Source organism: Humulus lupulus, chromosome 9, assembly GCF_963169125.1.
Source record: "Humulus lupulus chromosome 9, drHumLupu1.1, whole genome shotgun sequence".
In the NCBI taxonomy this organism is placed as follows: domain Eukaryota; kingdom Viridiplantae; phylum Streptophyta; class Magnoliopsida; order Rosales; family Cannabaceae; genus Humulus; species Humulus lupulus.
Window position 1 is genome coordinate 71,129,773 of NC_084801.1, and position 20,438 is coordinate 71,150,210.

Consider the following 20,438-nt stretch of genomic DNA (forward strand, 5'->3'; position numbering starts at 1 on the left):
CCACCACAACTATACATGCAATTTTTATAAGAAGCACGTTGCAAATTCTAAACTTTTGTACAAGGAATTGAATAGGAGCTTCCAGAATCCTTCATAGTAAAGAGGAAGAAACTAAGAAAAACACCAATTTTAATAAATAATTAAAAAGAAGGATCACAATTGCATCTTATTTTCCTAATTCGGATTAAAAATAACCAAGTTTGGTAAAATCTAAAAAAGAAAAAATAAGTTCAGCCTTCTGTGGGAACTGATAATGTATTTCCCAGCCTTCCTCAGGACTTGTAAAAAACCACCAACCAAAAAGTAGTGGAAACGTGACATGGATGTAAGGTGATATGGAAATAAGTTCTACAATGCTATTCATTTTCATTTTTATTTTATTTCATGTTAAACTACATACAGGGGAGATGGGTGAGGACATGTGGGGGATGGAGCTTATTTGAAAAGAATAATAACAATACAAGAGATTTTGCATAGTTATGTATATTAAAAGACAACAGCTATAAAAAGAACCTTGAATATTATAGGATTGTGACCTCCTGAGTAGTGTACATCCTCCAATTCCCCAAAGGGGGCAGGCAAAAGGGCGATGGGAATCTCACCAAAGTAGAGATATGTGCTTCCCTCACTCCTTTCGAATAACTCTGGATGATTACAGACCTGGCACCACACAGTAAAAAATAAATAAAAATTAGCTTCCTCACTTGATTGCTTGTAGCAATTAAATTAATTTCAGGAAAGGAGGTGGAAAAGCATAGCTTACCTTCCTTAGCTGAATGACAATATTCATTAAATTAAGGAGTTTTTTGTCATTAAGTTGTCCACGATTGTTGTCAAATAACTCAGAAAGAGATATCTTGTTCTTGATAGCTCGATAAAAAGCTTGTTGTCGTGAACTCAATTTGCAGTGCACTGTGATCTCTGTTTTCCTGGTAAGCTCTGAAACTACATCTGTTTTAACTCGACGTAGCATGAATGGTTTTAATATTGAATGCTGTGAGAAGAATCAAAAGCACAATACAAGTCAGAAATCAATTTTTAGATGCATTCACTCGTACATTTAAAGGCAACAATGATTGCATCATCTCTTCATTAACAATATGTAAACACTAATAGCAGCAATATTAACAAAGCCTATTTCTCAAAAAAAAAAAAAGCCTAAAGCTAGAAGAGACCTAAATGGTAAAAGCAAACAAATACCCTCACAGACCTCACAAAGGTCTCAAGCTCACGAAAAGTTGATACGTCAACACATGATTTGAGGCAGCACATTTCTAATGTTAGCATTGTAAGTTAAAGCAATCGAATAATGTTGCATAAAAGAGAATCTTTGAAGATAAAGAAGAATCTGGGGAGGTGTTGTGGGAGAAGATCAGATTTTGGGTTACTATGTGTGTGTTCAAAGTAAAAGAGTTCAAAGACATCTTCTCAGATAATGTTCGGAATCGGCAGTGTATTTAGTAATATGTTTCTAAAGTTCTTATCTTTCCTTTTGAATGGTTCTGCCTTCTCTAAATTAGAGTCTGGCTTAGTTTTGGTTCTGTTAGTTTCAGGAGTTTGTTTACATTTCTTCCTGTTTTTGCTATAGATTTCTCAATAGCTTGCTCCTATACCAGACTCTATATTTCCATATTTCCAGAATCTCCTTTCTAGATTATTATCAGTCACAATATAAGCTGTAATTGTACAACTATGTTATGCATTTTCTTGTTTATAATAACAAAATTTTATTGAAGAATTCAAATAAGAAGAACATCTGGGAATTGAAGCTAATTCAGAGATTGATTATGATAACTAAAATGTAATAAAAGCCAAGAGAAGACAGAAGAGTCAACAACATTGTAAGAATAAAAAAGAATAGTACTTGAAACAGGAGTAGTTTAGAAATATATTATTAAAATGATATCTAGACACCAGATGAAATTGATGATGGTTCCACTATAACAGCTAACAAAACAGTTGCCCAACATCAAAATTTTAGCATATCTAGAAACTGTAGCTGCTTCAACCTCTCCACACATAATTAAAGATGCCAAAAATTATCAAATAGAACATAAGAAATTCAAATTTAATAATTCAATATTTCTGCAAATTTAAACATTAAAGGAATTACTAAGCACAGAGTTTAAACCCGTCCAACAGCTAAAAGATTTGGTATATGTGCTCATAATCACAATTGGTGGAGGGAGAAGAACAAAAATTATTCCCATACTTCCCACTTCCCACTTCCCAGGCACCATAATCAGCTCTAAACATAAAACTCCAAACAAGCTGGACTGTTTTGTTAAATGGGTAATCACATGCATGTAGATCAAATTAACAACAATGCAGAACACACAAAATCTTATATGTCTGTGTTAGTGAAAAAGAGAAATTATTTACCACAACTCTTCCACACTGTTCTGTAATGGAGTACCAGTAATCAACAACTTGTTCTACAATTTCCCAATTTCCCCTGTACAGAAATTTCAGCCTCACGGGCCTGCTCATAGATGACACACTACAAGCATTAGTAAAATATAGAAGCACTTTCTACTTGAGTGAGAATTTGTGTCTGCATACAATCAAAACCCAGTGAAGTAAACTACCCAATGAGCTCAAGGCCAAAAACAATGAAGGAAATCAACCCTGAAAAGCAAGAGCAGAAACAACACAAACTAGGGATCCAAAAGCATATTCATCTAATGCTAACAAATGATGCATTGCATGATAGCCTTGGTTGAGGATCAAAATGCTAGATAAGCCTACACAGTTTTAGGCTTGGTTAAAAAAAAATGGACCTTGCAACACTGTCACAGATTAATGGGACACAGTTTTGGGCACAAAAGAAGAATTTCTAAGGAATGCAACAGCTACATTACAGGGCTATTTTCTATTCTTATAAGAAAGGAGAGGACCAAAATACTAGTTACAAAGACCCGTTACCAATTAGAAATAATATGATACATAAATATATATGATGTAAATAGCATCCCCTTACGCTATGCAGTCATCAAGGCGTTTGAGCAGAGGGAGGAAGTTCTCATTGACAACATTCATATTTGGAGAATAAAAATTTGTAGAGATCTGCACAAGGATAGACAACAGCAAATCATTTTGTAATGATAAGAACCGAATAGTATAGTATAATACATTGTCCAAGTTTTGAATCCAACAAATTGCAGTTCAGTTTATATTTCAATAATCAGCTCTCCAATTAAACATTAAAGACTGGACACTAAGACTAATCTGACAAATTCAACTTTTACACTAAAAAAATTCAAGCAAAGAAAATGTTAGATAGTTCAAATGCATTACTAAATTATATTCATATTTCATTACATGCATTTAAAAAAATCCAAATAGAAAAAATTACAAGCGGTATCATTATCAGAGCCTACCAACCTGTTAAAATGAGCTTAATTTATAAGGTTTTAAGAATGGTCTATTTTTCCCAACCCAACAACCAAAAAAATATTTTAAACCATTCAAAAGATTCTGGAAAAAAATAATTATTATTGGTATATGTTATCCAGATTTCCGGATAGCGTTTAGATTGATGGCCTCGGGGAAGCAAAATTATCGATGTCTTTCACGGTAGGTGACCAGAGCTCGCGGATGAACAGAAAGGCTTCGCCTCTCCCGCTTGGTGTCCAGATTACTCTTCCAAGCAAACACAATACGGAAACTCGTCAACTCTCCCGGACTCCCGAAGGGGTATCCTTCGGGGAAGCTCCTATCAGGAGAAGCTCTTCGAGTGGTCTCCGCGGAAGCAGTTCCGTGCCTCACACGGAACAAAGACAAACGGTCGAGTCCTGGAGGAGGCATATTTGGAATGATATCCGCCTGACACAGGATCCCGCCTGACACGCCCCTCAGGTCAAAGCCGCACACATCCCAGCACGCCTAAGGGTACCTTTTCGCCTACTGTTCCGCTGACAACTTGGAAAAGACGGCTGACTTTGTGTGTTCCCCATACTTTCACGTAAATATACCCACATAGAGTCTTGTAGCCATGCTACTACAGTAATTGTATCCCTATTTATGGCTGGTGTAATTAAGACTCATGTACGTAGAGAAAAACCCTAATCCAAAACCCTAGCTATAAAGACCCCTTCATTTTACAAGAAGGGGGACGAACAAATCATATAGCAAAAACTCTACTAAAATCTCTCTAGCTTCATCTTCTTCAAGAGAACCCGAGAGAAACACTGTGAGTGTGGGAAGTTCTTGTGCACCAACCATCTTACTGTAACCTTTTCCAAGTATAATAACATCGACTCGTGGACTAGGGCTTGTTAACGCCTGAACCACGTAAAAACACTGTTTGTTTAGTTACATTTCAGCATTTCTACAGTTCTTATCTTTTTATTATTCTGTTAGTTATTCGTTTCCGAAAAACTCGGTAAACATTTTGGTGCTTTCATTGAGAGCTGTAGGAAGTTGTTAGTCAGCTCTTTTTCTGTGTACGTTTTTTGTATTCACTTCATGCTAAAGAGATGGTGACTACGAGAAAATCCGCTGTTGACAAAAATGCTACGGTCAACCCCGATACCGTGATGGAAGATGTGGTGCAAAGCGAACCCTTAGACTACCAAGGTGAAGACCCGACATCCCGCCAGGATCAGGTCAGTACCGAAGATACAACATACATAGAAGACGAAGAAGAGTATGTCCAAGACGGTTATTACAAGGACGGCTGCTACTATGAGAAGGACCCAGAACTGGTCCAAGTAGCCGAAGAACTGGTGGCCACTAAGGCCAAGCTTGCTGAGCAGGAGCGCGTCTCCGAAAGAATGCAACGCATGATGGAACGCCTCCAAAGTAAGTTCGGAGATCTAGGCGACTCGGACGAGGATGCCTCTGTTCTAGGTGGTGCTGATGCCCCCATGCCGGATCCAGCCGCTGCTGGACCATCCAAAGCCGCCCCTAACAAGGGCAAAGAAAAAGTTGGAGAGCCTGTGCGCGCTGACGCCCCTGCACCTCCTAAAGGCGTGAATCACCAGGCCGACTGCCCCCCCCGCGCGCAGAAGGTCTCTGGCGCTCCTAAGCCCAGACGTCCTTCAGGACCAAGGGGGCACTCTGTGCCTAAAGGGCCCGGTGCTAAGGCACCCAGGCCTAGGGGAAGGAACAACCGCCCCAGTGATTCCGTCAATCAGGACGGTCGGGCTGCGAACTCGCACTCCGAAGATAGCTGGTCCACGGTGGACCTAAGAAGAAGGTTGGAGGCCAAGTATGAAAAGGCCAAAGGGTAAAAGGCCCGGCCTCGCGGAGATGACCTCCGAAATCATATTAATGACAAGCTCCGGGGACGTGACCTCCCGGAAAGTGATACGAAGAGGCTCGAGGAACAGATTGCTGCCTTGACCAAGCTGGTCCGGAAGCAAAATGGGGCCCTGTCAGATTCTGAGGAGGAAGACCCGGAACCATGTATTAGGAGGATCGCGGAAACGTCCCTCCCGGATAACTTCAAAATGCCTCACATAGAATTATATGATGGGAGGACAGACCCGCGTACCCACCTAGCTAAATACAATAAGATGATGCAAGTGACGCGTGTCAGTGAGGACGCCAAATGCATGTGCTTCTCACTCACCCTTACCAAGTCCGCGGAGGACTGGTGGAAAAGATTAGCTCCCGGATCAATCCACAGTTGGAAGGAGCTACAGTCCGCGTTTAGGAGGCAGTTTATTGCTGCCCGCGACCACGACATGGAGGTTGGTTCCTTAACCAACATCAAGCAGCAACCCACTGAGAACCTCAAAGCTTTCATTCAGAGAATGATGGAAGCTACTGCAAAAACCAAGGTCAGCGATGACATGAAGCTGATCGCCCTTTAATCGGGCCTTACTGTCGGCTCCCTGCTATGGGGGGAAATGCAAAGGAGACGGGCAGAAACACTGTCCGAATTCATGTCAAAAGCTCAGGGAATCATCAACCTTGAGGATGCCTACCAGCAGGCCTTTGGAGTTCCCCCGGCTCCAACCCCTTCCGTGACTGCGCTGAGCTTTGCTTCGCAAGCTCCCGCACCAGCCCTCACGCTTCCAGGAGCCCAATTCACTCCAAGTGTGTACGGGCCTTCCGCGTCTGCTCAGACGCCGAGTCAAACCCATTTCTCTGGGTACGGAGCAGTACAAACCGGATGTAGTATCGCTCCTGGCATGCCGCAGCCGCAAGCGGAAGCCCCAGAACGAAATTTGAGCCAATCGCGGAGCAAACGAAGCGGAAGAAACTCCAACCGGGGAGACCATTCAAAGAAACCCCGAAAGGACTATGAGCCCAAGTTCACGGAATATACCAGTTTGATAGACTCGCGAGAGAATGTCTATCGGGCGACCTGTAATATGGTCAACTACAGGAAGCCCCCGAAAGTGTCTCACAGAGGAAGGCGTCCGCGAGACTCCAATAAGAGGTGTGAGTTTCACGGAGACGTGGGGCACACCACGAATGAGTGCCTTCAGCTGAAGGATGAGATCGAGTCCCTGGCAAGAGCGGGACACCTCGGTCAGTGGGTGAGGATACCCATTATCTATCCCGGACAGGGGGTAGTTCACGGAGCTTCATATTCCCCGGGACAGAGGGGGGCCGCTAGCGCTCCTGGAGCCGGTCACCCCCAAGCTCCCGGGTCTCAGTTCCCAGCACTTCCTGCTCCACCCGCTCCGGCGCCCATTGCCTTGTTGGCTCCAGGACCAGGCAACCCATATCCGCCCGGCCTTGCTCCGCCACCCGTTGACGGACACGTCGCCACCATTTCCGGAGGACCACACCTTGCCGGAAGTACCCGCAACTCCCAGAAGAGGTACTTGAAGGAGTTAGAGCACGCCGAGGAGATGTGCGCTTTGGTCCAATCACCTGCTCAACATCCCCGAATGATAGATCTTCCCATCACCTTCACGGAGGACGATGCTCGACATGTACACTTCCCCCACAACGATCCCCTCGTAGTGGAAGCCCAGATTGCCAATAAGAAGGTCTCACGGATCTTGATCGATAACGGAAGCTCCGTGAACATCCTCTTCAAAGCGGCCTTCCACGCGATCCGATTGACCGAGACGGACCTGGCCCCATGCCCCATCCAGCTTCAAGGTTTCAATGGGGACGCACTCATGCCATTAGGCAAAATTCAACTTCCAGTCACCCTCAGAGGAGAAAGCGACGCTTGTGCCTTCAAGCATAGCACATTCGTGGTGGTCGACTACCCCACGGCGTATAATGCCATCTTAGGCCGACCAGTCCTGATCGATTGTGGGGCCATAACCTCGATACGCCACTTATGTTTGAAGTTTCCATGCGACGATGGGCGTATTGGCACCCTCCGAGGAGACCAAAGAAGTGCACGGAGCTGTTATAACGTCTCCGTCCGATCCGTCTACACGGTCCAGGAGACGTTTGCTGCCATTCCTTTGGCGGAAGAATTGCCAGAAACTGGGGGTGCTCAGGAGGCATACTTTGACGAACTCGACCCAAGAGTGGGAATCGAGAAAGCAATAGAGCCGATGGAGGAAGTCGAAGAGGTGATCCTCAACCCGGGAGAACCCACCAAGGTCATTCAGGTGGGGAAAAACCTGCCGTCGGCCGTTCGAGATAAGATCGTAGCCACTGCGAAGGATAATCAGGATATCCTGGCATGGTGCCACGCCGATATGACGGGGATTAATCCCAATGTTGCGTGCCACGCACTCAACATAGACCCATCTGCAACTCCCATTCGCCAAAAGAGGAGGCCGCTGGACCCAGTGAGAGCCGAAGCCGTCAAAGCTGAAGTGGACAAATTGATGTCCATAGGCTTTCTCCAGGAGTCGCACTATCCCGTGTGGTTGGCCAACCCAGTTCTGGTCCCGAAACCTGATGGGTCCTGGAGAATGTGCATTGACTTCACAGACCTAAACAAGGCCTGCCCGAAAGATTGTTTCCCTCTCCCGCGAATTGATCAGATGGTAGACGCTACTTCCGGGTACGAACTCTTATCCTTCATGGATGCGTACTCCGGATACAACCAGATCAAGATGCATGTCGCGGACCAGGAACACACCAACTTCCTCACGGACAAGGGTGTCTACTGTTACGTGGTCATGCCTTTCGGTTTGAAGAATGCTGGGGCGACGTACCAGCGTCTGGTAAACAGAATGTTCAATGACCAACTGGGGAAGAACATGGAGGTGTACGTGGACGACATGTTGGTAAAGTCCAAGACCTCCGGGGACCACAGTGACGACCTCGAGGAAGCTTTCGCCGTGATCCGAAAGTACGGGATGAAACTGAATCCAAAGAAATGTACTTTCGGGGTCTCGTCTGGGAAGTTCCTCGGTTTCATTGTCAGCTCCCGCGGAGTGGAAGCCAACCCTGAGAAAATAAAGGCATTCATAGATATGCCTTCCCCCCGGAAACATAAGGATGTCCAGAGCATTACCGGAAGGATAGCTGCTCTCAGCCGCTTCGTATCCAAGGCCACTGACAAGTGTATCCCCTTCTTCAATGTGTTGCGAGGAAACAAGAAGTTCGAGTGGACCCCCGAATGCGAAGCAGCCTTCCAACACCTCAAAGAACATTTAACCCGAGCTCCCATTCTGTCCAAACCTGTCGAAGGAGAGGCGTTGTTCTTATACTTAGCTGTGACTGAGCACGTAGTAAGTGCCGCTCTCGTCCGGGAAGATGGCCGTATCCAGCTCCCTGTGTATTACGTAAGCAAGAGGTTATTGGACGCCGAGTCCAGATATTCGATGATCGAGAAACTCTCCCTCTGCTTGCTGATCGCTTCACGGAAGCTGAGGCCATATTTCCTGGCGCACACCATCAAAGTACTCACCAACCACCCTCTCCGACAAGTCCTGCAGAAGCCCGAGTCTTCTGGAAGATTGCTTAAGTGGGCCATGGAACTGAGCCAGTTCGACGTCCACTACCAACCACGTGTTTCCATAAAAGGTCAAGCTCTCGCGGACTTTATTGTGGAATGCTCTGGAAAGAATGACCTCCCGAAAGATCCTGTCCCGGAACTTCCCACCTGGAAGGTCTACGTAGACGGAGCCTCAAATGAAAAAGGAGCTGGGGCGGGGGTCATCCTAATATCTCCCCAAGGGCATCAGCTCCAGAGTGCCATCCGTTTCGCGTTCCCAGCATCCAACAACGAGGCAGAACACGAAGCCATGTTAGCTGGGTTACGACTGGCCAGAGAAGTCGGAGCCCAAAAAATCGAAGTATACAGCGACTCCCTACTTGTGGTAAACCAAATATCCGGGGAATACCAGACGAAAGGCAAAAGGATGGCTGCCTACGTGTCTCTCTCCCGCGACCTACTGCAGCATTTCAAAAGCTACCAAATCTGCCAGGTCCCCCGGGACCAGAACTCACTCGCGGACACGCTGGCCAAGCTTGCAACGGACCCGGAGATTGAACAGTATGGCTTAGTCCCCATCGGGCACTTAGAAGCCCCCAGTACTGAGACACGAAGGATAAACGCCATCATCGACCATTCCCACTCCTGGATAGGACCCATCCTCAGATTTCTCACCACCGGAGAGCTCCCCACTGATAAAGCTGACGCAAGGAAGCTCCAATATCAAGCTCCCCGATACGTGGTTATGGATGGAAAGCTTTACCGCAGGGGGTTGTCCATACCCTTCCTTAGGTGTGTTGCCGGAACCGAAGTCAGCACCATCATCCATGAGATTCACGGAGGCTTCTGTGGCGATCATACCTCCGGGCTAAGCCTCTCCAAAAAGATCCTTCGACAAGGATACTTCTGGCCCACCATGAAGAAGGATTGTGTGGATTATGTCAGGAAGTGTGAGCAGTGCCAGAGGTACGCCAAGGTTCCGCGAGCGCCGCCTACAGAAATTACCCTAATGACCAGCCCCTGGCCGTTCGCCGTTTGGGGCATTGACCTAGTAGGTTCCCTCCCAACTGGAAAGGGTGGAGTGAAGTACGCCATAGTCGCGGTAGACTACTTCACCAAATGGGCTGAAGCTGAACCTATGAACACGGTCACATCAAAAAAAGCACTGGATTTTGTCATCAGGAATATAGTGTGTCGTTTTGGGCTTCCACGGAAAATTGTGTCCGACAACGGAAAGCAGTTTGACAGTGAACACTTCACGAACTTATGTGCTTCGCATGGAATTATCAAAAGCTTTTCCGCAGTCGCCAGACCCCAGGCTAATGGGCAAGTGGAAGCTGTAAACAAAATATTAAAGACCACGTTGAAGAAAAAACTCCAAGCCTGCAAGGCTCACTGGCCGGAAGAACTTCCGCGAGTACTTTGGGCCTATCGCACAACAGAGAGAACTTCGACGGGGCACACGCCTTATTCCATGACCTTCGGTTGCGAGGCCGTCATCCCTGTAGAAGCTATGATCCCCTCTCACAGGCAAGACACCTACGATCCTACCCGGAACCATGCCCTCCTCCAGGAGTCCTTGGACATGATCGAGGAGCTCCGGGAGCAGTCGCAGGTCCAACTAAAAATGTACCAAGGCAAGATAGCCCGACACTTTAACATGAGAGTCCAGAGCCGTACATTCGAAGTTGGGGATCTTGTCCTACGGAGAGTATTTCCTGCTACGCAGGATTCGGGAGTAGGAGTCCTCGGACCCAACTGGGAAGGCCCCTAAGAAGTCCAAGAAAAAGTGGGCCATGGGACGTATCACTTAAAGAGACTCGACGGATCTAAAGTCCCGCGCGCCTGGAACGCGGAGCACCTCCGCCGTTACTACCAGTAGGCCCCGGACCATCCAGTCGGAAGTCCTTGGTGAAAATAGCAAAAGTGAAAAATGTGGAAATAATCCTCCCTGTTGTAAAACTCACGCCTAGCAGGCTAATTTAATGAAACACGGAGAGATTCACTCCGCTTTTACTGCACTTTTTATCCCTGTGTTCAAAGCTGCGTTTTAACAAGTGACCACGCGGTCCGGAGACGTCCGGACCCCACGCTCACTTGGGGGGTATACATGGCTAAGGCATAGCCATACGCCCCTTGAACAAAACGTACACAGAACACCACTTGTGTGCTAGCATTGTGTTTGAAATTTTTAAATTGTTTGAAATGTTTAAATTGTTAAGCTTAGGTTTATTTGTTGCCATGAACATGCTTGCATTACGTGTCATATGTGCATTATGTGCTTATGTGAAAATTGCCATGGAAATGCCTGCCATTATGTATCATGAGAATTATCTCCTGTGTAGCCCAGCGATGGACGGGACTGGGGGTTGAGGCACGTTCATAGAGCTACGCCAAAACACCCCCAACTCCCTGGCAAGTCCTTTGCAGAATTCTCCGTGATCGCTGTAGATCTTTGCTTCGCAAACTCCAGCTCCGGGTCTCGGAAGGCAAAAGATGGCAAGATCCGCGAACGCTGTAGAGCTTTGCTTCGCAAGCTCCAGCTCCGGATCCCGCAAGGCGAAAGATGGCAAGATCCGCGAACGCTGTAGAGCTTTGCTTCGCAAGCTCCAGCTCCGGGTCCCGCAAGGCGAAAGATGTCAAGATCCGCGAACGCTGTAGAGCTTTGCTTCGCAAGCTCCAGCTCCGGGTCCCGCAAGGCGAAAGATGGCAAGATCCGCGAGCGCTGTAGAGCTTTGCTTCGCAAGCTCCAGCACCGGATCCCGCAAGGCGAAAGATGGCAAGATTCGCGAGCGCTGTAGAGCTTTGCTTCGCAAGCTCCAGCTCCGGGTCCAGCGAGGCAAAAGATGGCAAGATCCGCGACCGTTGTAAGCCTTGCTTCGCAGGCTCCAACTCCGGATCTCACAAAATAATGCATGGCAAGCTCCATGGCCATTGCAAGTTTCAGCTCCAGAAGCAGACATGCTTGATCCCCCCACTCACAGCCGGCTTTGCTTCGCAAAGCCCCTGCTCCAGGATCACACCTGGTGGGCGTGGCGATTTCCCCGACAGCAATAAGCCTTGCCTCGCAGGGCTCCATGCCAGGTCCCTGAAGTCAGCCACCATGAGGTTCGCAACAACAGTAGTTTTGCTTCGCAAAGATCTAACCTTAAGTCTAGCGACGCTCACCAAAAGAGCCCCCGTTCCAAACAATGGAACGACTCACCTTAGCAATCCTAGCGAACAGTATAACTACAAGTCCCGGGATTGGCTATTTGCCTCAGGAAAGCTAAAATACGGTGAAAGGAGCCTGGCCGTTGGAACCAGGAAACCTTCGTAACCTAGAAACTACATGGGAAAAGACATCATCCGTTAAAGCTTCAAGTGGGAAGTGCATAGGTTTTGGCCGTTGGAACCAAAACCCCATACGCCCCTACAACAGTTTCTACCGTATAAATGTCTACCCTAAGCGCAAAGATAAATAAAGAACTCGGCAGAAAAGAAAGGAGAATGCTATGATTATGGCAAAAATGTCCGCAATGAAAAACTCAAAATGAAAAATAATTAAAGATAAAACCCCTTCAAGCATTGGGGGTAACTACAGCTTCCAAGACCGCAGCTTCGGGGGCATCGGTTTCAACGGAGGCTGGCGGAGTCGGCTCATTGGAAGGAGGAACTTGGTCATGAGAAGGTTCAGAGGTCCCCGCCTCTCCGGGATCTCCCGCCTCAGGAGCTTCAGCACGTTCGTCAATGTTGTAAGTTTGGACGTACGCCTCTGGGCCCTGATCCCACACGAGTAGCTTCTCCCTCATGGCTTCGGCATCATCTCCCAGATAGCCTAATACCTCCGGGTTCACTTTCCAGAGTTGATGCATGAGGACCACATGCGATATATTAATCGTCCTGTTCAGTATCACCTCAGCATCCTCCCTCTCCTTCAAGCGCTCCGCCTCGGAGGTTGCCAGCTGTGCTTCCGCGACAGTTACTTGGGCCCTCAATTTTTCCATTTCGGCCTTAGAGGCATCCCGCTCCCCCTTAAGAGAATCAATCTCCTTGCGCTGCTCCCTATTTTGGTTCAGCACGGATTGCTTCTCGGTCACATGTCCCCTGGCAGTGAATTGCAAGGCCCCGATCTCTTTATCCTTCTCGGCGAGCCCCAACTGCAGCATAGACACGAGATCCCTGCTCCTCTTATGGAGTTGCTCCTCCTCGTGCAGCTTACTCTGAAGAGTGGAATATTCCTCTTGCCGCTTAAGGAGGAGATCGTTTTTTGATTGCAAGCGGGCTTCCAGGGTATCCTTCTCCACCTTGGCTTGGGACAGCTCTTCCCGGAGCTTGGAGTTTTCGGCCTTCATCCCATCTGACCGCTGTCTAAACTCATTCTCTGCCTTGGCCCGGTACTCTTGATATTTGGCAAGATATTTCTTCTCCGCCTCTTCTTCAGCTGTACGCCGGGCCTGATCAATCTTCTTCGAAGCCCCCAAGGCCTGTTGGGTCAGCTTCTGTTTCTCCGCCTCCAAGGCCTGGCGAGCCAGCTGGCTCTCCTCCAGCTGAACCAGAGCTGCACCAACCTCTCGGAACGAGCGTTCCGCGATCATAGAGGCCTGCAAGGAAAGACAACAGAACGAGCTAAAGCCAGACCAAAAGACAGGTGATCCCAAAAAATAACAACTGACGGCTTACCCCGGACAGTTGCTGCTTCACAGCGTGTGTCAGTAACAGCGGATCCTTGCTGCTACTGATGGCCCACTTCTCAGAATTGAGCTCGCATAAGCTCAGGGCCATGTCCTCCATCATCTCAGCTCCGAACGACGCCAATGCACGTCCGAGCCTGGGCACCAGCCTCTTCTCCAAGGCTGGACCATCCAGAACCGCTCCGGCCGGGTGAAGAGATCTCACCCCCTCGGCCAGCTCAGCTCTCTTCACGGCAGACAAGTTATCTGCCCTTCCCTGAGTAACGGCCTTCTCCGCCTCTAACCGCCTCTTCAAAAAACTATCGGCCCGTCTTACACCCTCCAGGAGAGCAGCGGGAAAACTGGTTGGCTTCCGCGGAAAGTGGAACTTCAGGCCAGGCAGGGGAAGATTGGTTGTCTGAGAAGACGGAGACCCCGGAAGGGTGGACCCCCTTTGGGCTGGAGGAGGAGGCAGCCGGGGTATTAAGGCCCCGGTCTGTTGCTTTTGCTGCTGCGGCAGCAGAAGTAATGGCCCTTGTTGCTGCTGCTGGTTTGGATGTTGTTGTTGCTGCTGCTGCGGCGTTGGTGATTGTCTCTCTTGTTCCTGTTGCTGCTGTTGTTGTAGTTGTGGTTGCTGTCGTTGCTGTTGTTGTTGCCTTCGACCGGGAGAAGAGTGTCTAAGGCGTTTGTTCTTAGCGCCCTCAGCATCTTCTCCGGGACGCTTGCTCACCCCAGTTGTCCTCACGGGGAACACAAGCCCTTCCGCGTCGCTGCTGCTACTCGAGACCATCATAGTCTCGGAAGGCCCGTCAGCAGGGGACTTCTCTACCCTCGGAGACGCTTGTGCCTCGCCACTTGTCTTCTTGGGGGAGGCAGCCTTACCTCCCCTACCAGCTTTGGTCTTCCGTCCTTTCCCCGTGGATGGGTCTTGGCTGGTGGCAGCCTTCTTAATAAGCAAAGTAACCCTCCCCAACATCTTGGCTTCGGGATACTCTGCAAGAAACGTACAAAGCAAGGTTAACGAACCAACAAGCAATGAGAAAGAAGATAAGCGGAAGACAAGACAATCAACAACATAAAAGCACAAGCAAGCCCGCCAGCAGGGAACAAGAAACAAGAAAAAGAAAAGTTTGAAAGGGACGACCATGCACGAGAAACGTGGATGGCCTTCCCCGAGCAAAACAAAACATCGCTTCCTGCTCCAGGAAGCTCCCGTACTCCTTGAAGTCCGGGAATGACATGCTGAGAGAAGAAGGGTCAACCATGATGACACCTTCTGGCAGACTACCATCACTCAGACACCAGAGGAGCTCATCTACCCTATCGCAATACCTGTCGAAAGGTATCCTACGCGGATCTAGCCTAAGGAAACGGGGATCAAACCCCATCTGAGAGGTCCGGGAAACCTCAGACAGACTAGGGGTGTGGATCAATCGAAAACTAGTCTTACCTCTCCCGGAGGTACTAGCCCCCGGAGCCCCTTCGTTAGGGTAAGCCGCGGCGTGGCGAGCCTCGATCTCCTCTTCCTCCGGCTGGGGGTCGGGGAACCTCTCCGCCCAACTAGGAGATAGAGTATTTTCGTCCCGAGCTGCTTGGGTGATCACCTTAGACAGCTCCAGGGCAATCTGCTCCCGGATATCAGCTAACACCTGAGTTTGCCCCCTGCCACTCACTGGCTCGATGTTTTGGAAGAAGGCAAGTAGCCCATACTCCCTCAACGATTCGGAGGTCACAAGTCCCTCCACTTTCAACTCTTCCTCAGAAAGCCCTTCGTAGAACTTGGACCTCCTTATCATCTCCGCGCAGCGAGGTGTCCGCGGAACGACTTCTGCGAAAATCAAATACAAGCGTTAGAGATCCTCCCAAAAAGCAAATCAAGTGCAAAGAAACAAAGTAGAAAAGGAGAGGAAGGAGCGCTTACCAGGGATTTTGATGTCCAAAGATAGGGCTGGCACCCTCTTCAGCGGGAAGCCAGTCGTCAGGAACCAGTATTCCCGGAGGTCTGGAACCCTCGCGGTATGACAATGGGGCACATCACGTCCGGGTGCCTTTCTAGCCTGTAAAACCCCACCTTGTCTGAATGACCCCTCATAGGCTGAGACTTCAACCCGTAAAAGTACAGCACCTCCTCCGGGGTAGGAGCTTCCAGTCTCCGGGACTTGCAAAAGATGAACCACCCTGCTAAGAGCTTGTAGCTGGGAGGAATTAACTGGAAGGGGGCAATCCCCGCCTTCACACAGAAATTGGCGAAGTAACTCCTTAGGGGCAAGTGCGCCCCGCACACTATGTGTGCCTAGCTCCAGGCACCAAAGCCCTCGTGACTCTGGCTAGCTGACTCGCCCAGCACCGATAGACGGTGCCACATCAGACCTGGGATGTTCTTCAGGCCTGCCTCAGAGGAATACAGCTCCAGCATGCCATAATTCCTGAAAAGGTTCGGTTTTTGGTCCATCTCCCAGATGGAACTATTGGAGGTTGGTGGGCTAGCCGCGACCGCTTTCGCCTTTCCTTTCCCCTTTCCACCAGCGACAGGAGAGCCCTTCTCTTGGGCAGAATCAGCCTCCCCCGCAGCAAGGAGTTGTTCCTTCGAGATGTTCGTCACTGGACAAAAGAAAAGAAAGAAGAAAACACTCTAAGCAGTCAGCACCCTTGTCATACCCTAGTGGTATCAAAGGCGTCGGGGAGACCCTCCCCGAAAACTGCCTGGAGAGGCTCCCACTGAGCTTACCGAGGGATTGGCACCATGCCACCCGAAGGACAGCAAGGAACCAGACTCAGACCCCGAGCCTAAGCCCACCAAAAGAAGTGTTTTTCCAGAGAAAGACACCCTAAAGGCGTTCATGCTTATGCCCTAAAACAGCAAAACAAGGGACGACTTTCCAAACGCAAATCGCCAAAGCATGCAGAAAAGGCTACTTATCGACTCACAATCAATCACATGCCTAACAAAGCCCTATTCACACATGCACATAAGCAATAATGGCAGAAACCTCTACTCTAACAACTACCAACAACCTAAGGTTTGGGAGGAAAGAGCAAAGTAGAAATACTTACTGATATTCGGGTAGTTGGAGGTTGAAGGAGTAACTGGATCACTGCACAGCACGATCGCGAGAAGTAAAAGCTGCAAAGACGAACGGCGATTCAAACCAGGAACTTCGGGGAATAAACCCACTGCCAAATCAAAAAGAAAAGTTTCCAGATACTTACCAAAAGAAATGGCAAGTTCGGGGGAACGTAAGCTGGGAAGCCTGAGAGTTCGAAGGTTTGGAAATCTGAAAATCCTAAAGATGGAGAATCTGAAAGCGTAAAGAGAAAGAAAGGTCCTTTCCCTCGTTTTTATGGCAGGGAAGAGGCCGTTTCGAATTCCTCAAGTGGACGGTCCCGATCTTCCCATTCCGTGTGCATCAGATCCAACGGCTGGAGAGGAAGCGACGATCCTATTTATGACTCCTCGGATGGGAATAAAGTATTTATTTCCCATCATTACACCACCTCGGGCCCGGAGTACCATTAAAAACCGTCAAATCATTAGTCAGATGACTGACGCACGCATACTCAACCAGTCGCCTCACGCACACGTCTTGGTCGCAGAACCATTCCCAGAATGACACGTGGTCCTTGCCGCACTTGAGTACTTGATCTCAAACAGAAGAAATTCCCTTTCTTTTTCATACTAACACTCAGGCGGGAAAAAGGAACCCTTCCGGGAACACAGAAGGTGCCCCCTCGCCTAATCTAAGAAACCGATTGTACAAGCTCCCGGATCCCTCAAAGCTCCGTGACCTTGGGGGGTAAATGTTATCCAGATTTCCGGATAGCGTTTAGATTGATGGCCTCGGGGAAGCAGAATTATCGATGTCTTTCACGGTAGGTGACCAGAGCTCGCGGATGAACAGAAAGGCTTCGCCTCTCCCGCTTGGTGTCCGGATTACTCTTCCAAGCAAACACAATACGGAAACTCGTCAACTCTCCCGGACTCCCGAAAGGGTATCCTTCAGGGAAGCTCCTTCCAGGAGAAGATCTTCGAGTGGTCTCCGCGGAAGCAGTTCCGTGCCTCGCACGGAACAAAGCCAAACGGTCGAGTCCTGGAGGAGGCATATTTGGAATGATATCCGCCTGACACAGGATCCCGCCTGACACGCCCCTCAGGTCAAAGCCGCACACATCCCAGCACGCCTAAGGGTACCTTTTCGCCTACTGTTCCGCTGACAACTTGGAAAAGACGGCTGACTTTGTGTGTTCCCCATACTTTCACGTAAATATACCCACATAGAGTCTTGTAGCCATGCTACTACAGTAATTGTATCCCTATTTATGGCTGGTGTAATTAAGACTCATGTACGTAGAGAAAAACCCTAATCCAAAACCCTAGCTATAAAGACCCCTTCATTTTACAAGAAGGGGGACGAACAAATCATATAGCAAAAACTCAACTAAAATCTCTCTAGCTTCATCTTCTTCAAGAGAACCCGAGAGAAACACTGTGAGTGTGGGAAGTTCTTGTGCACCAGCCATCTTACTGTAACCTTTTCCAAGTATAATAACATCGACTCGTGGACTAGGGCTTGTTAACGCCTGAACCACGTAAAAACACTGTTTGTTTAGTTACATTTCAGCATTTCTACAGTTCTTATCTTTTTATTATTCTGTTAGTTATTCGTTTCCGAAAAACTCGGTAAACAGTATAAATCACCAAAACAAAATACAAGCAAGAGACCCAAGTACCCAACAGCCTTACCTTGAAAATTACCATAATGCTTCAAACGTCATGAACAAGAGCTAAAGCTGGTCCCTAAACATCCCTAACAAGCTTCTCAACCTAAAATAATACATTCAAACAATGTGTTCATGCACTAACTGACCAATGAGTCAAAATAGTACCAAAAGTTACTAGTGCACTTACAGTTTCTTGTGTACAAACTCTCAAGATTTCAGCAATGCATGTCTCTGCTGCTTTACGAACATCTGATGATTTATCCTGGATGAAAATTTCATAAAGTCATAACCAGAAACAATGGAAAGGGAATTGGCATCATGATTCTTACATCTCTTTGCACATTATTGTTAGCATGGAAATATTCTAGCTATGCAAACAAGTAAAAAGAATATTTCACTCTTTTTGACAAGTCATAATTACCGTCAGAGCAGAGGAAGCTGGCTTTAGTAGCTGTACAACATCACGAAATTCAGTTAACCCAGATAGTTGTTTTGAAAACCACTCAAAAATATCTTTGCGCCCTTCCGCACCAAGTTTTGCATCTGTCCAAGCTACAGCAATGTAAGAAACCTGCAAGAAGTATACAATCATGCCACCTGAGACAAAAAAACTACACAGCTTCCACAACGTAGAGCAAAAAAAAAACTTACCATTTTATCAAGATGAATAGCAGAGAGCCAAGAATCTAAAGCATTCAATGTGCATTCCCTCATATGCTTTTTATTGTCACCCAAACATTTCAAAACATCCACTAAAATGCCCTGAAAGAAATCAATACACTCACATTCAAATTTAAAGAGTAAACTACATAAAATTAGCGATCATGAATTAGAAATCAACCTTGCTTGCTTTCTCAACAGCTGGACCCATTGCACATGCAACATTGCCAATGCATGTCAATGTTGCCATGACTAAATTTTTGTTGTTGTCACCTAGACGACCCCTTAGAGCACCAAACAATTCAGCTGAAAATAAACATTAAACAATAATTAACAAATGCGACGATATAAAGGAGGCTGAATAGCATGTACAATAATAAATAATAACAATAGAGGAAAAGAGAATTTAAACACATGATAGAGTGTACCAGTTCCTCTGCTTTCACTCTTCTCATCAATAAATCTATTTAGATCCTGCACCAAGTCATTAAATAAATAGTCAAATCCCTGCATATTCAAACCCAGCCACCAGGTTGTCTGCAATTTCAAATGTTAAATAACAATTGTCAAATCCCTGCATATTCAAATCCCTCCATATGCTTTATAAAGACTTCAGTTCATGCTAGCAGAAAACCAACATAGAAGCAGACATTTATATTGGTTTTGGTACTAAATCTATCCCAGAACAGAGTAAAAGTTCTTGCCACCACTTTCATTTGTTATCTTGAAAGAAAAATAGTTTATAGGTTAATGAAATGTGCCAACTCATCCACCAAAATTATTGTGGGGAATAAACTCACTTACATGCCTGCTTAAAGCGTGTATGTGTGTGTATATGTGTAATTATCTGTGTACTAGTTTCTCATACCACAGCACACAAATTACTTTTCTTCTCTTCATTGTAAAACAAGAAATATATGGGGTCCTTTTATCTACTGACCAAACAAGACATAGGGAATAGTAAACAGAGCATTGTTGTAAATATAGTGTTGGGTTATTCGGAGACATTATACTTATGGACAGAGCAGCTACTAGTTATTTTCGTGGGTTTTGTTGGCTATAACAGTACTAGAAGACCCTTCATGGAAGAAACAAGTGTCCTCAACCATGTATTTAAACATCATTTTTAACAAAAACAAGTGTCGTATATCTCACATTTCAATGCTAAATTAAGAAGCATACAATGTCAAATTAAGAAAGGATTCAAGGCCAAGAATCCCATTTACTCATTTACAAGCAATTACTCATATATCTCATTGAAGTATTCTGTCAAACACCTTTAATGCATTATTTAAAGCTTAGTAATATATACTTTAAAACAGCAAGCAAGTCCAGATACGTCCTATATTCACTCTTTCTCTCTCTTTCTATATATATATATATGAGTTTAACTTATATGTAAACATTTTTTCTTATCCGAAAACACACCAAAAAATGAATATATATATATGAGTTTAACTTATATAAATTGATTAACAAAGAGAAAATATGATTGATGAATAATTAAATCAATGATGAAAAAACCAAAAACGAAATTACAGTAAAAACTTAGAGTGATGAACAATTAGAATCAGAGACTGTACCGTAAAGCTCCT

The 20,438-nt window shown here is 46.7% G+C and overlaps 1 long non-coding RNA gene across 3 annotated transcripts; it reads right to left on the reverse strand.

Annotated features, from left to right (window-relative positions):
* Positions 1–503: 503 nt before the first annotated feature.
* Positions 504–18,696, reverse strand: LOC133800951 (uncharacterized). 3 transcript variants are annotated; one of them, XR_009876667.1, is made up of 6 exons: positions 18,605–18,696; positions 18,371–18,445; positions 18,206–18,286; positions 2,383–2,482; positions 764–951; positions 504–660 (listed from the first exon to the last, which is right to left on the reverse strand). It is a non-coding gene; the product is annotated as an uncharacterized LOC133800951 (long non-coding RNA). The 3 variants fall into 3 exon arrangements; XR_009876669.1 differs by having other exon boundaries at positions 18,389–18,445; positions 18,605–18,687; XR_009876668.1 differs by lacking the exon at positions 18,206–18,286 and having other exon boundaries at positions 18,349–18,445.
* Positions 18,697–20,438: the final 1,742 nt, after the last annotated feature.